Source organism: Triturus cristatus, chromosome 1_1, assembly GCF_964204655.1.
Source record: "Triturus cristatus chromosome 1_1, aTriCri1.1, whole genome shotgun sequence".
In the NCBI taxonomy this organism is placed as follows: Eukaryota; Metazoa; Chordata; class Amphibia; order Caudata; family Salamandridae; genus Triturus; species Triturus cristatus.
In genome coordinates this window covers 412,570,271-412,587,202 of record NC_140579.1, presented here as the reverse complement: position 1 = coordinate 412,587,202, position 16,932 = coordinate 412,570,271, and the positions used below count along the sequence as shown (strand labels likewise).

Genomic DNA, 16,932 nt, shown 5'->3' with positions numbered 1-16,932 from the left:
GCTGAAGCATGTATTATGCCACCCCTGGGAAGCAGACTAAATCTGACACCTCAGGCCTGCTACTGCAGCCTGGGTGAGGTAGTGTTAGCACTCCTCACAGAGGTATAGGTTCCTATATCTCACCATACACACACATATAAACCTATCAGTCACCCCTACAACAGGCCCTATCAATCCTGAGGGCAGGGTGCTTGGTTTACAATGTGAGGGTGTGCCTCTGCCTGAGCAGGGCCCCTCTGCAGCTGGCAGGGTCTATTCCCTGTGGCTGTTTGTGGATGCGGTTAAACCAGATACTCTTAAGTGCATTATAACCTCCCGTTAATGCTAACTTTGGAATGACTGCATCAAAGCATGTCGTGTTTGGTGTCAAACAACGTGGAATCATACCCCCACACCAGTGACTAGTGTGGGAGTATGATCCCACCCTTCTAGAGGGGATGACATGTACCCACTGTGGAAACACGGTAGAAATCTGAAAGAGCCCTGGCATCACAAAATGGATGCCACCAGCACAGACACTGGGCTGCCCTCCTGCTACTGACTGAAACTCGCAGTGGAGAAAGCCCAACAATAGGCATCCTGTCACAGGGAGGTGTCACGACCTTCCAGACAGGATTTAGTGTATTGGAGCTGGGTGGGTGCACTCTTAGAGTGCTTTGAAGTCCTGCACTGGGGGAGCAGTAGGCTCCTCTGTGCATATGCCAGCTCAAACCGGTTCAGGGGCTACCAGCCCCTGCTCTGGTGTGAAACTGGACAAAGGGAAGTGGGTGTAACCACCCACCCCCTGACCCTCCTAGAGGAGTGGTCATAGAGCTAGTCCCTCCCTTTCTTTTACTATAAGATAGGTACACCGTGCCATTGCAAGTTAGATAACCCTGGATGATGCTTTACAAGAAGAATCCTGGTCCTTCGATGTTCCACTTCCTTTGGAAGACGGAAGAAACACCCTTGGAGTCAAGGAGGGACTCCCCTGCTTGGCAGGCACCAAAACTTTGAATCAATGGTCACAATCTTTCCCGCTCCCGCCGGAGTCCTAAGTCCCTGCAGCCCCGAAAGTGGATTTCCTGACTTCTCGACAGCCATTGTGAGTCCCCAGCAGAGCTGAGGCGAGTGGACCCCACGAGTGATGAGGAACCGCAATACCTGGGAACCGTGCACTATTGTCAAGTGGAGCCCCTTCACGATGTTCTACGAACTTGTGCTTTAGACCATTTGTGGCCCAAGCCTCCAGCAGGTTTTGCAGTGAAAATCAGAGGCCTACCCCATCCCAAGTGACCGTAGGCTCCTGTGAAGCATTTCCTCAAGAGGCATCTTTGCGATCCCTTGCCCATTGGCTTGTGGGTCCCCTGAAGACTTTCTTAGCAACTAAAAGGGCTCCTCTGGTTGCTCTAGGCCTGCCCTCACTCACTCTTGCTAGGTGAGTCCCGAGTGACCTTGCTGGTCTGCACCATTGACTAAATTCCCTTTCCACAAGACTTGCTGTTGCCAAGGCTTGTTTGCTCCAATCCAGTTGCCGACACCGCAGTCAGCTGCAGACATTGTGGGACACTCAGAATCCAGCCGCTGGTCGTTGTCTATCTCTCCTGGACCTCGTGAGCAAAGAGTCAAAACACCCTTGATCACCTGAAATCACCCGACATCCGTGGGCATCCATCTTCCTGGCCCCGGGTCACTGGCAAGTGACTGTGAACACTGTCCCTTCAATTTTCAAGTCATCTGCATCTCGAATCCAACCTCGGATTCCACCGGACACTTCTTCAGTCTTCGCAAGCAGCAAATCTTCTTTGGCTTCCATCGAAAACAGCGACGCAACCCGACACCAAAAGACACCTATGCACCCGGCTACCGTGGGTGAGGTAACTCGTGCACTCCAGTGCCCTAGTGTGTGTTGGCCCTCGAATTACTTACCTTGTAGGTGGCTTGCTTGTAGACTTCCTCGAAGTTCCGTAAAACTTTAAAAATCCAACCGCGACTTGCTCCTTTGTAATCAATAGGGAACCCGCGGCTGTGTTCTCACACTGCACGCGTCTCCCGTGGGTCTTTTACTTACCTGCCTTGGGTGGATTAGTGAAGCCTCAGCGATTCTACAGGCCCTAGGCCTTGTCCCCTTGCAAGTCGAGTTTCCTAAACCTCTTTTTTAGTATATGGTCTGGTACGCCCCTACGGCCCCAGCCATATTTGTGCTTAACTTATTGTGAAACGTTGATATTTGAATGTGTTCCTGGCTTCTAATCTCAGAAAGAGATTAGTAGAGCGTGTCTAGAAATAAATACATATATATTTGATATACATACCTGTGTGGTGTCCTTTCATTTGGTAATTCAAGAGATTATAAGGTAAAACAAGCTGCTTTACATTCCTCTGAGACTTAGCCTGAAGGCTGCTCTCAACAGCTACCACTAGGATAGCTTTCTTTAAAAGGTTGTCTTAAACCTATCTACCATAAGAGTCGAATTGGACTGGTGCAAGGTGGCCACTATAACTAGTGACCAGCATATGCCAGGCCAACTTCTCACATTGGTGGTCAGCGTGTGGGATTCCAGCTTGCCATTGTTTTACCAGAAAATCTCTATTTGAATTACTAACTGAAAACTACTTAAGGTACTCAAGGTACATATAAAGTCAAGCTTAGTATCAATAAGTTCTACTGAACTTAGAGCTGTTTGTGAAGGGATAGCACACCCTTGCTACAGCTCAAGCTAGGATCTGTAGGCCACCAACTAGTGTAGGTAGTACAACACTGCACAACACTAGAATGTCCTCAAGGGATGGAGCCAGTGGGTCCACCCAACCTCAGTATAAGGACATGACCTTCTTTGACTTGAAGGCCATGTGTGTTGCAAGACACCTGGGGTTAGGACAGAGTCCCTCCACACAACACCTGATAAATTTGCTAACAGCAGATGATCTTAGACTGGCTCTAGGAGCTACTGGATTTGGATCAGGGGGTGGGTCAGCCATAGTCTCTGGGTCAGATGATGAAAATCAAGATGAACTGGAGTCGGTGATTGAAGGGCCAGACCCACAAGGATCTACAAGAGACAGAGGAATTCTCCCTAAGAGAGCTGACAGAAGTGAAGAGAGGCCTAGGTTCCCTTCAAGGGAATCTAACCACTCCTATCACTCTGGCAGAGAATCTGTCCATCAGAGGAACTCATACTTTAATAGAGAGACCTCCTCTGAAAGAAGGTACAAGATGCTCCAGTATGAGGAAGCTAGGCTTGCCCTCAGAACCAAGCAATTGGCCTTAGATAGAGAAGCCTTTGAGCTCCAGAGGGCTTCTAAGAAAGAGGGGTTAGAACCCCCTGGTGGCAGCAACAGTGTCCCTAGAGGCAGAGATTACATTCCAGACCATAGGAACCTGTCCAAGGTTGTTCCTCCCTACCAGAGTGGGGATGATATCCACAAGTGGATAACTGCTATGGAGAGGGCCTGTAAAGTTCAACAGGTCCCCCAGAAACAGTGGACATCAATCTTGTGGCTCTCCTTTTCTGATAAAGGTAGATACAAGCTCCTCACTGTTAGAGAAGAGGATGCTGATGATTATGAAGTCCTGAAGAGTGCATTGATAGATGGGCTTGGCTTAACCACTGAACAGTACAGGTTGACGTTCAGAGATACCCAGAAAGCACAGACTCAGGACTGGACTGACTTTTTTGATTGTGCAACCAAGGTTCTGGAGGGTTGGCTGGTTGGTGGTAGAGTTACTGATTTTAAGGGATTGTATAATCTTATAATGAGAGAACAGATCTTTATTAATTGCCACAAACAGTTGTTGCATCAGTACCTGGTGGACTATGATCTGACCTCTCCCCGAGATTTGGGAAAGAAGGCAGACAAATGGGTCAGAACCAGGGTGAGGCAGAAAACCCAGAACCAAGGGGGTAACACCAAGAAGCAAGATCCTAAAGGCTCTGAGAACGGTGGGGATAAGGCAGAAGACCAGGAGTCTTAACAAGGGCCCCAAAAATCTGAATCTGGTGGGGATTCACAGTCTACAAAGGGAAAAGGCCAAAAGAAGCCCTGCTGCAAATTCTGTAAACAGAAAGGGCACTGGACTTCTGATTGTACCAAGTCCAAAAACCAAACCACCACCACTCCTGTCCCTAAGGCAACTGTTCCCCCTAGTGCAGCTACTGGTGGAGGTGGTAATCAGAATAAGGATGTAGTAGGGTTGACCATGGGTTCTGATGTGGACTCTGGCCTAGTCAGAGTACCAACACAGGCATTGCTAGTTTGTGAGGGAGACCTTGATATGTCCTTCCTAGTGAGCCCCAGTAACCTGGGCAAGTACAAACAGCAGCCAATAATAAATGGCAAACAGGCATTGGCATTCAGGGACACAGGTGCTAGTGTCACCATGGTGGCAGAGGATCTAGTGAACCCTGCACAGATCATACTGGGTGAAATGTACCAGGTAACCAATGCAAGCAATGTCAGGACCAACCATAGTCTGGCAGTTGTGAATTTCTCCTGGGGAGGGGTAACTGGCCTCAAAAAGCTAGTAGTCAGTGCAGTCTTCCCTGTCGAATGTTTGTTGGGCAATGATCTGGAGACTTCAGCCTGGTCTGAAGTAGAGTTATGGACTCATGCTGAGATGTTGGGTATACCTGCAGAGGTATTTGCTGTGACCAGGTCACAGGCCAAGATGCATAAAACTGAACCAGCTCTGGATCCTGAAACTATGGACCAGATGCTACCCAAGAGGAGGAGCAGTAGGGTTAAGGCTGTGCCTTCCCCTCTGTCTCAGATCTCAGATTCCCCTCCTGAGGGAGGAGAAGCAGATCCTGAAGAAGGAACTGCCCCAGAGGGACTTGAGCCTGATCAGGTAGAGTTCTTGGGGGCAGGGGGACCTTCCAGGGAAGATCTGAGTAAGGAGCAACAGTGCTGCCCCTCTCTTGAACCCCTCAGACAGCAGGCTGCTGCTGAGGCTGCTGGGAGTGCTAGTGGGTCCCATAAAGTTTTTTGGGATGAAGGACTCCTATATTCTGAGGCTAGAGATCCTACCCCTGGAGTCACCAGGAGGTTGGTAATACCTCAGAAGTTTAGGGGGTTCCTCTTGACCCTAGCACATGATATCCCATTGGCAGGACACTTGGGCCAAAACAAGACCTGGGACAGGCTTGCCCCTCATTTTCATTGGCCACACATGTCAGAGGACACCAAGGAGTTTTGTCGCTTCTGTGTCACTTGCCAAGCCAGTGGCAAGTCAGGTGGCACAACAAAGGCCCCCCTGATACCACTACCTGTGGTGGGGGTACCCTTTGAAAGGGTAGGGATTGATATTGTTGGTCCCCTTGACCCTCCAACAGCATCTGGGCACAGGTTTATCATGGTGGTAGTGGATCATGCCACCAGGTACCCAGAAGCAATTCCCCTCAGGACCACCACAGCCCCTTGCGGTGGCAAGAGCACTCATTGGAGTTTTCTCCAGAGTGGGTTTCCCTAAGGAGGTTATATCCAACAGAGATACAAACTTTATGTCAGGGTATCGAAAAGCAATGTGGAAGGAGTGTGGTGTCAATTACAAATTCACTACTCCCTATCATCCACAATGCAATGGGTTAGTTGAGAGATTCAACAAAACCCTAAAGGGAATGATTGAAGGCCTCCCAGAAAAGCTTAGGCGAAAATGGGACCTTTTACTTCCCTGCCTTCTGTTTGCATACAGGGAGGTCCCACAGAAGGGGGTTAGCGACAGCCCCTTTGAACTTCTGTTTGGGCACCCTGTCAGAAGTCCATTATGTTTGGTGAAGGAGGGATGGGAGTTACCTCTCAAACCTCCCAAACAGGATGTGATGGACTATGTACTTGGTCTCCACTCCCGGATGGCAGAGTACATGAAGAAGGCCACCAAAAACATTGAGGCTAGCCAAGAATTGCAAAAGGCTTGGCATGACCAAAAGGCTGTCCTGACTGTTTATCAGCCAGGCCAGAAGGTGTGGGTGTTGGAGCCTGTAGCCCCAGCAGCTCTCCAGGACAAATGGCCCCCATACAATTGTTGAGAAAAAGGGAGAAGTCACCTACTTGGTGGATCTTGGAACTCCCAGGAGCTCCCTTAGGGTGCTCCATGTCAACAGATTAAAGCCATATGTGGACAGGGCTGACATGGGCTTGCTCATGGCAACTGATGAGGACCAGGAGGAGGAGAGTGACCCTCTCCCTGACCTGCTCTCACAGAACCCTGATGATGGGTCAGTTGATGGTGTTGCTTTGGCAAGCAGCCTCACTGAGCCTCAGCAAACTGAATGCAGACAAGTTCTGCAACAGTTTCGACATATGTTTAGCCTGACCCCAAGTCAGACTTCCTGGTGCACCCATGAGGTGGACACTGGAGACAGTCTGCCTGCCAAGACTAAAATCTACAGGTAACCTGACCATGTCAGGGACTGTATCAGGACTGAAGTCCAGAAAATGTTGGAATTAGGAGTTATTGAGCCTTCAGATAGCCCTTGGGCTAGTCCAGTAGTCCTTGTGCCAAAACCTCATACCCAGGGTGGTAAGAAAGAGATGAGGTTTTGTGTAGACTACAGAGGCCTCAATGCAGTCACCAGGACTGACGCCTACCCAATTCCAAGGGCAGATGAGCTCATTGATACTTTGGCCTCTGCTAAATATCTGAGTACATTTGACCTAACAGCTGGCTACTGACGATTCAAGTTAGCTGATGATGCCAAGGCCAAAACTGCATTTTCAACCCCTGGTGGGCACTATCACTTTGTGGTGATGCCCTTTGGTTTGGAAAATGCACCTGCCACTTTTCAGAGGTTGATGAATAAAGTTCTGACTGGTATGGAAACTTATTGCTCAGCATATCTAGATGATATTGCTGTCTTTAGTTCCACCTGGCAGGATCACCTGGTCCACCTCAGAAATGTTTTGGAAGCCCTGCAGAAAGCAGGCCTCACTATCAAGGCCACTAAGTGCCAGATAGGGCAGAGTCAGGTTGTGTACATGGGCCACCTTTTAGGTGGAGGCCAGGTTCAACCATTGCAGAGAAAAATCCAGACCGTAATGGAATGGGTAGCTCCAACAACCCAGACACAGGTTAGAGCCTTTTTAGGCCTCACTGGGTACTATAGGAGGTTTGTTAAGGGATATAGATCTATAGTGACCCCCTTAAATGATCTTACCTCTAAGAAAATGCCAAAAAAGGCTCAGTGGACAGCTAGCTGTCAAAAGGCATTTGATGACCTGAAGCAGGCAATGTGCACTGCCCCCATCTTGCAGAGTCCAGACTACCAAAAGAAGTTCATTGTCCAAACAGATGCTTCAGAGCTGGGTGTGGGAGCTGTACTTTCTCAACTAAATGATGAAGGTCAAGACCAGCCAGTAGCTTTTATAAGCAGAAGGCTGACCCCTAGAGAGAAACGTTGGTCAGCTATAGAGAGGGAGGCCTTTGCTGTGGTGTGGGCCCTGAAGATGCTGAGGCCATACTTGTTTGGCACTCACTTCATAGTTCAGACTGACCACAAGCCCCTCCTATGGCTCAAACAGATGAAAGGTGAAAATCCTAAACTGCTAAGGTAGTCCATTTCCCTACAGGGGATGCACTATACAGTGGAACATAGACCTGGGACCCAACATGCCAATGCAGATGGACTCTCAAGGTATTTCCACTTAGAACACGAAGACTCAACTGGTCAAGGTTAGTTTGAGTCCCTGCGTTTGGGGGGGGGGTGTGTAGGAGAGTAGGATCTGCACTTATGTTGCCCCCACTTTTTTTCTGATGTTAACACTGGTTTCTGGCTATAATCTGGCTGGGTCCCTGCTAATCAGGGCCCCAGTCTCTCTGTTCTCTCTGAACGACTTGGAGTGCATATTAGATGCACTAGTGATTGGTTACAGTGGTGCCTTATGAGCCCCTAGTATATGGTACCTTAGGTACCAAGGGCATAGGTATTTACAGGCCTACCAGGGGTTGAAGCATGTATTAAGCCACCCCTGGGAAGCAGACTAAATCTGACACCTCAGGCCTGCTACTGCAGCCTGGGTGAGGTAGTGTTAGCACTCCTCACAGAGGTATAGGTTCCGATATCTAACCATACACACACATATAAACCTATCAGTCACCCCTACAGCAGGCCCTATCAATCCTGAGGGCAAGGTGCTTGGTTTACATTGTGAGGGAGTGCCTCTGCCTGAGCAGGGCCCCTCTGCAGCTGGCAGGGTCTATTCCCTGTGGCTGTTTGTGGATGCGGTTAAACCAGATACTCTTAAGTGCATTATAACCTCCAGGTTAAAGCTAACTTTGGAATGACTGCATCAAAACATGTTGTGTTTGATGTCAAACAACTTGGAATCATACCCCCACACCAGTGACTGGTGTGGGAGTATGATCCCACCCTTCTAGAGGGGATGACATGTACCCACTGTGGAAACACGATAGATATCTGAAAGAGCCCTGGCATCACAAAATGGATGCCACCAGCACAGACACTGGGCTGCCCTCCTGCTGCTGACTGAAACTCGCAGTGGAGGAGGCCCAACAATAGGCATCCTGACACAGGGAGGTGTCACCACCTTCCAGACAGGATTTAGTGTATTGGAGCTGGGTGGGTGCACTCTTAGAGTGCTTTGAAGTCCTGCACTGGGAGAGCAGTAGGCTCCTCTGTGCATATGCCAGCTCAAACCAGTTCAGGGGCTACCAGCCCCTGCTCTGGTGTGAAACTGGAGAAAGGAAAGTGGGTGTAACCACCCACCCCCCTGACCCTCCTAGAGGAGTGGTCATAGAGCTAGTCCCTCCCTTTCTTTTACTATAAGATAGGTACACCTTGCCATTGCAAGTTAGATAACCCTGGACGACGCTTTACAAGAAGAATCCTGGTCCTTCAATGTCCCACTACCTTTGGAAGACGGAAGAATCTCCCTTGGAGTCACGGAGTGACTCCCCTGCTTGGCAGGCACCAAAACTTTGAATCAATAGTCGCAAACTTTCCCGCTCCTGCCAGAGTCCGAAGTCCCTGCTGCCCCGAAAGTGGATTTCCTGACTTCTCGATGGCCATTGTGAGTCCCCAGCAGAGCTGAGGTGAGTGGGCCCCACGAGTGATGAGGAACCGCAATACCTGGGAACCGTGCACTATTGTCAAGTGCACCCCCTTCACGACGTTCTACAAACTTGTGCTTTGGACCATTTGTGACCCAGGACTCCAGCAAGTTTTGCAGTGAAAATCAGAGGCCTACCCCATCCTGAGTGACCGTGGGCTCCTGGGAAGCATTTCCTCAAGAGGCGTCTTTGTGATCCCTTGCCCATTGGCTTGTGGGTCCCCTGAAGACTTTCTTATCAACTCAAAGGGCTCCTCTGGTTGCTCTACGCCTGCCCTCACTCACCCTTGCTGGGTGAGTCCCTCAGACGTTTTTGGTCTGCACCATTGACTAAATTTACTTTCCACAAGACTTGCTGTTGCCAAGGCTTGTTTTCTCCAATCTGGTTGCCGACACCGCAGTCAGCTGCAGACGTTGTAGGACACTCAGAATCCAGCCACTGGTCATCGTCGATCTCTCCTGGACCTCGTGAGCAAAGAGTCAAAACACCCTTGATCACCAGAAATCACCCGACATCCGTGGGCATCCATCTTCCTGGCCCCGTATCACTGGCAAGTGACTGTGAACACTGTCCCTTCATTTTTCAAGTCATCTGTATCTCGAATCCAACCTCGGATTCCACCGGACACTTCTTCAGTCTTCGCAAGCAGCAAATCTTCTTTGGCTTCCATAGAAAAGAGCGACGCGACCCAACACCAAAAGACACCTATGCACCCGGCTTCCCTGGGTGAGGTAGCTTGTGCACTCCAGTGCCCTAGTGTGTGTTGGCCCTCGAATTACTTACCTTGTAAGTGGCTTGCTTGTAGACTTCCTCGAAGTACCCTAAATCTTTAAAAATCCAACCGCGACTTGCTCCATTGTTCTCACACCGCACGCGTCTCCCGTTGGTCTTTTACTTACCTGCCTTGGGTGGATTAGTGAAGCTCCAGCGATTCTACAGGCCCTAGGCCTTGTCCCCTTGCAAGTCGAGTTTCCTAAACCTCTTTTTTAGTATATGGTCTGGTACGCCCCTAGGGCCCCAGCCATATTTGTGCTTAACTTATTGTGAAACGTTGATATTTGAATGTGTTCCTGGCTTCTAATCTCATAAAGAGATTAGTAGAGTGTGTCTAGAAATAAATACATATATATTTGATATATATACATGTGTGGTGTCCTTTCATTTGGTAATTCAAGAGATTATAAGGTAAAATAAGCTGCTTTACATTCCTCTGAGACTTAGCCTGAAGGCTGCTCTCCACAGCTACCACTAGGTTAGCTTTCTTTAAAAGGTTGTCTAAAACCTATCTACCATAAGAGTCGAATTGGACTGGTGCAAGATGGCCACTATAACTAGTGACCAGCATATGCCAGGCCAACTTCTCACACCTAACCACTGAACAATACAGGTTAAAGTTCAGAGACACCCAAAAAGCACAAAATCAGGACTGGGTTGACTTTGTTGACCGTGCTGCTAAGGCTCTGGAAGGTTGGTTATTGGGCAGTAAAGTGTGTGACTTCAAAGGATTGTATAATCTGATAATGAGGGAGCAGATTCTTAATAACTGTCAAAATCAGCTGTTGCACCAGTACCAAGTAGACTCTGATCTGACCTCTCCCTAAGAATTGGGAAAGAAGGCAGACAAATGGGTCAGAACCAGGGTGAGGCAGAAAGTACAGAACCAAGGTGGTGACCCTAAGAAGCAAAATTCCAAAAACTCTGATAAGGGTGGGGACAAGGGTAAAGACCAGAAGTCTTCACAAGGGTCCCAAAAATCTTCTTCGGGTGGGGATTCACAGGCTAACAAAGGGAAAGGCCAAAAGAAACCATGGTGCAAAATCTGTAAGCAGAAAACTCACTGGACTAGTAACTGCACCAAAGTCAAGGAAAATACTCCAGCCCCCACCAATGCCCCTAAGGCACCTGCTCCCCTTCAGTGTAGTTACAATTGGTGGGGGGAATACACAGAATAAGGGTGTAGTAGGGTTGACCCTGGGTTCTGAGATGGACTCTGGCCTAGTCAGAGTACCAACTCAATCTGTGTTTGTCAGTGATGGGGCCATGCATATGTCCCCCTTTGTGAGCCCCAGTAACCTGAGCGAATACAGACAGCAGCCTTTAATTAATGGAGTAGAAGCTTGGGTATTCAGGGACACAGGAGCAAATGTCACAATGGTGACAAAAGATCTTGTTGATCCTGGGCAGATTATACTTGGTGAACTGTACCAAGTGGCCAATGCTAGCAATGTCAGAACAGACCATTCTCTGGCAGTTGTTAACTTCTCCTGGGGAGGGGTAACTGGCCTTAAGAAGGTTGTGGTAAGTGCGGACCTACCAGTACAGTGCTTGCTTGGCATTGATCTAGAAACTTCAGCTTGGGCTGAAGTGGAGCTCAGGACACATGCAGAAATGTTAGGGATCCCTGCACATGTCTTTGCTGTGACCAGGCCACAGGCAAAAATGTCAAAAGCTGCACAGGCCCTGGAGTCTGGAATAATGGACCAGGTGCCTCACAAGAGGAGGAGCAGTAGGGTTAAGGTAGAGCCTTTTCACCTGACTCAGAATGCTGATCAGTCTCCTCAGTGAGATGATCTTGAGCCTGAAGAAGGAACTGTCCCAGAGAGCTTGAACCTGACCAGGTTGAGTTCTTGGGGACAGGGGGCCCTTCCAGGTCTGATCTGAGCCAGGAGCAGAAAACCTGCCCCTCTCTTGAAACCCTCAGACAGCAAGCTGCTGATGAGGCAGCTGGGAATGCTAGTGGCACCCATAAAGTTTATTTGGGTTGATGGACTCCTATACTCAGAGGGTAGAGACCACAAGCATGGTGCATCCAGGAGGTTGGTTATACCTCTGAAGTTTAGGGGTTTCCTATTGACACTAGCCCATGATATTCCCCCAGCAGGACACCTGGGCCAGAACAAGACTCGGGACAGAATTGTTCCTCACTTTCACTGGCCCCACATGTCTGAAGACACAAAGGAGTTTTGTTGCTCCTGTGTAACCTGCCAAGCCAGGGGCAAAGCAGGTGGCACTACAAAGGCCCCCCTGATACCACTACCTGTGGTGGGGGTTCCCTTTGAGAGGGTTGGGATTGACATTGTTGGTCCCATGGATCCTCAAACAGCATCTGGGCACAGATGTATACTGGTGGTAGTGGGTCATGCCACCAGGTACCCAGAAGCAATTCCCCTAAGGACCACTACATCACCTGTAGTGGCAAGGGCTCTCTTGAGTGTGTTCTCAAGAGTAGGCTTTCCTAAGGAGGTAGTATCTGACAGAGATGCAAACTTTATGTCAAGTTAATTAACTGCTATGTGGAAGGAGTGTGGAGTGAATTACAAATTCACCACACCCTATCACTCACAATGCAATGGTTTAGTTGAGAGATTCAACAAAACCTTAAAGGGCATGATCAAAGGACTCCCAGAGAAGCTTAGGCGAAAATGGGACCTGCTCTTACCCTGCCTTGTATTTGCATACAGGTAGGTGCCACAGAAGGGGGTTGGCTACAGCCCATTTGAACTTCTGTTTGGTCACCCTGTCAGGGGTCCATTGTGTTTGGTGAAGGAAGGATGGGAGTTACCTCTCAAGCCCCCAAAGCAAGACATAGTGGACTATGTACTTGGTCTCCTCTCCAGGATGGCTGAGTACATGCAAAAGGCAAACAAAAACCTTGAGGCTAGCCAGGAACTGCAAAAAGCCTGGCATGACCAAAAGGCTGTTCTGACTGTTTACCAGCCAGGACAGAAAGTGTGGGTGTTGTAGCCAGTGGCCCCAGCAGCTCTCCAGGACAAGTGGAGTGGACCCCACACTATTGTTGAACAACAGAGAGAGGTTACTTATTTAGTGGACCTAGGAACTCCCAGGAGTCCCCATAGGGTTCTCCGTGTCAACAGGCTGAAGCCATATGTGGACAGGGCTGACATGGGCTTGCTCATGGCAACTGATGAGGGACAGGAGGAAGAGAGTGACCCACTCCCTGACCTCCTCTCACAGAACCCTGATGATGGGTCAGTTGTTGGTGTAGCCTTGGCAGGCAGCCTCACTGCCCAGCAACAAACTGATTGCAGACAGGTTCTCAATTAGTTCAGACACATGTTCTCACTGACTCCAAGTCAGACTACCTGGTGCACTCATGAAGTGGACACTGGGGGCAGTCTGCCTATTAAAAATAAGATGTATAGGCAACCTGACCATGTCAGGGACTGTATCAGGACAGAAGTCCACAAAATGTTGGATTTGGGAGTTATTGAACCCTCAGATAGCCCTTGGGCTACTCCAGTGGTCCTTGTGCCAAAACCTCACACCAGTGGTGTAAAAAGAGAGATGAGGTTTTGTGTGGACTACAGGGGTCTCAATGCAGTCAATAGGACTGATGCCAATCCAATACCAAGGGCAGAAGAGCTCATAGATACTTTGGCCTCAGCCAAGTACCTCAGCACATTTTACTTGACAGCTGGCAACTGGAAGATCAGCCTAGCTGATGATGCAAAGCCAAAAACAGCATTTTCTAACCCTAGTGGGCACTATCAATTTGTGGTAATACCCTTTGGTTTGAAAAATGCACCTGCCACTTTCCAAAGGTTGGTGAATGCAATTCTCACAAGCCTGTAAGCCTTTAGTGCAGCATATCTAGATGATATTGCTGTCTTTAGCTCCACCTGGGGGGATCACCTGGTCCACCTAAGGAATGTTTTGGAGGCCCTGCAAAAAGCAGGCCTAACTATCAAGGCTACTAAGTGCCAGATAGGGCAGAGACAGGTTGTGTACCTGGGTCACCTTGTAGGTGAAGGCCAGGTTCAACCATTGCAGAGCAAGGTCCAGACCATAATGGAATGGACTGCTCCAACTACCCAGACTCAGGTGAGAGCCTTTTTAGGCCTGACTGGGTACTATAGGAGGTTTGTCAAAGGTTATGGATCAATAGTGACACCATTGAATGACTTAACTTCTAAGAAAATGCCCAAAAAGGTTCAGTGGACAGCTAGCTGTCAAAAGGCATTTGATGACCTGAAGCAGGCCATGTGTACTTCTCCCATTCTGCAGATTCCTGACTACTCCAAAAAGTTCATTGTTCAAACTGATGCATCTGAATTGGGGGTTGGGGCTGTACTGTTACAATTGAATGAAGAAGGTCAGGATCAGCCAGTAGCTTTCATAAGCAGAAGGCTGACCCCTAGAGAGAAACGTTGGTCAGGCATTGAGAGGGAGGCCTTTGCTGTGGTTTGGGCTCTGAAGAAGTTGAGGCCATACTTGTTTGGTACTCACTTCCTTGTTCCTTGTTCAGACAGACCATAAGCCCCTCTTATGGCTAAAACAAATGAAGGGTGAAAACCCCAAACTGCTTAGGTGGTCCATTTCCCTACAGGGGATGGACTTTACAGTGGAACATAGACCTGGGAGTAACCATGACAATGCAGATGGACTCTCTAGGTATTTCCATTTAGAACATGAAAGACTCAATTGGTCAAGGTTAGTTTAATGTCCCTGCGTTTGGGGGTGAGGGGGAGGTTGTGTAGGACAGTAGGATCTGCTTCACATGGGTACCCCCACTTTTTGCTGGTGTTTCACTGTTTTTCGACCTTAGTCTGGCTGTGGCCCTGCTAATCAGGACCACAGCCTAGCTGCTTCCTCTCTAAAATGGTTTCCATGTACATCAGGTACATATCTACTTGGATTCTGGAGTGCCTTATAAGCCCCTAGTATATGGTATATTATGTAACTAGGGCATAGGTACCCCAGAGGCCTACCAGGGGCTGCAGCATTTATTATGTCACCCCTGGGAAGCACTCCAAAATGGCACCACAGGTCTGCTACTGCAGCCTGGGTAAGGGTGTGCTTGCACCCCTTACAGTGGTATAGGCTACCTATATCACTACCATATACAGACACATATAAACCTATAAGCCACTCCTATGGCAGGCCTTGACAATCCTGAAGGCAGAGTGCTTGGTTGTGTGTGAGAGGGTGCCCAAGCATGAGCTGAGCCCCTCTGCAGCTTTCGGAAATACTTCCTTATGGCTGTTCTGTGGTACAGCCATACCATATACTCTTAAGTGCATTATAACCTCGCGGTAAATGCTAACTTTGGGATGGCTGCATCAAAACCTGTCGTGTTTGGTGTCAAACACTTTGTAATACTACCCCCCGACCCCGCCAATTCTGGTGGCGGGGGTAGCATTCCACCCTTCTAGAGGGAGAGACATGTTCACACTGGCTAAACCCGGTAGGACTTTCCTGAGCCCTGGCATCACAAAATGGATGCCTCTGCCACAGACACGGGTCTGGCCTCCTGCTGCTGACCGAAACTCCGGCAGGGGAGGTCTGGACAATAGGTTTCCTGTCGAGGGGAGGTGTCCCCACCTCTCCAGACAGGCTGATGTGTATTGGGGCTGGGCGGGAGCACTCTCTGGTGCTTTGAAGTCCTGCACTGGGGGAACACTTGGTGTCCCTGTGCATACTCCAGTTCAAACCAGTTGCAGGGGCTACCTGCCCCTGCTCTGGCGTGAAACTGGATAAAGGAAATGGGTGTAACCACCCCTCTTTCCTGGCCCACCAATAGGTGGGGCCTTAGAGTTAGTCCATCCCCTAAACTTAGTATAAGTATAGGAATCCAGTCCCTAGGACTTTAGATCACCCTGGACGAAATTCTGCAACGTACATTCTGGACCTTTGACGTTCTATCCTGACTAGAAGACTGAAGAAATCTCCCTTGGGGTCAAGGAGTGACTCCCCTGCTTGGCAGGCACCAAAGAAGCAACTGACCGGTCTGCAATTCTGAAGCTCACGCCGGACGCCAAAGTCTCTGTATCCCCAGAGGTGAATTTCCAGACTTCCCCGAGTCCACAACAAAGCTGAGGCCCGTGGATATCGTGGGTGACGTGGAACCGTGACCCCTGGACACCGTGAACTTTTGCAGCAACACTATCTTCCTGGTCCTGCTCGAAGTTGTGATTTGGGCTCCGAGTAGCCCCAGCCTTGAGCACCTCCTGCACCGAAGATTATTGGCCTCCACTCCACGAGTGACCAGTGGGCCAGCTTCAAGTGCGATCGCTCGAGGCTCCTTCATGATCACTAGCCCGTTGGCTAGCAGGTCCCCACGAATTAATTGGGCTTACCTGGTTGCTCCAGATGTGCCCCGACTTACCCTCGCTGGGTGGGTCCCTCAGACCTTGCTGGTCTGCACCGCAGTCCTTTCTCTGAATTCCAGTGACTTGCCGTTGCCAAGGCTTGTTGGGTCCATTCTGGTCACCGACACCGCAGCACTCGACAGACTTCGTGGGACAGCTCGAATCCGGCTCATGGACTTCGTCGACGCCTCCTGGACCTCGTGGCTGAAGAGTCAAGACACCCATCAACTCACCTGAAGCACCCCACATCTGTGAGCATTGGTCCATCCTGCCCTAGGTTACTGGCAAGTGACCCAGACTCTGTCCCCTCTGCTTTCAGGTTCCTTACATCCTAGATCCAGGCTTGGATCTCTTTGGACACTTCTCCTTTTCACGGCAGCAGCAGTTCTTTACAGGCTTCCATTGAAATCGACGACGTGACCCGACACCAAAAGACACCCATAACTCGAGTACTCCGGTGCTCCGTGGGTGCTAGCCCTAGAACTTATTACATCCAAAAGGGTTTGGTCAACACTCGATTAGAAGTGTCACTAATGTTTAAATTTCCAACCGCGACATTTCCCATAGAAGATAATAGGTACACGCGGTTGTGTTTCCACACTGCATACAGTTCCCGTGGGTCCCCTGTGTCACTACCTTGGGTGGTTCTTTGGGGTCCCAGCGATTCTAGAGGCAATGGGCCTAGTGCTTATTCCAGTCGTGGTTCTTATACCACTTTTTTGGTATTTGGTTTGGTACGCCCCTAGGGCCCAAACGTGTATTTGTGCTTTTACTGAA

The 16,932-nt window shown here is 49.4% G+C and overlaps 1 pseudogene; it reads right to left on the bottom strand.

Moving 5' to 3' along the window:
* The window catches only part of LOC146870331 (cytochrome P450 2G1-like), a 920,765-nt pseudogene that overhangs the window by 664,622 nt on the left and 239,211 nt on the right, over positions 1–16,932 (bottom strand).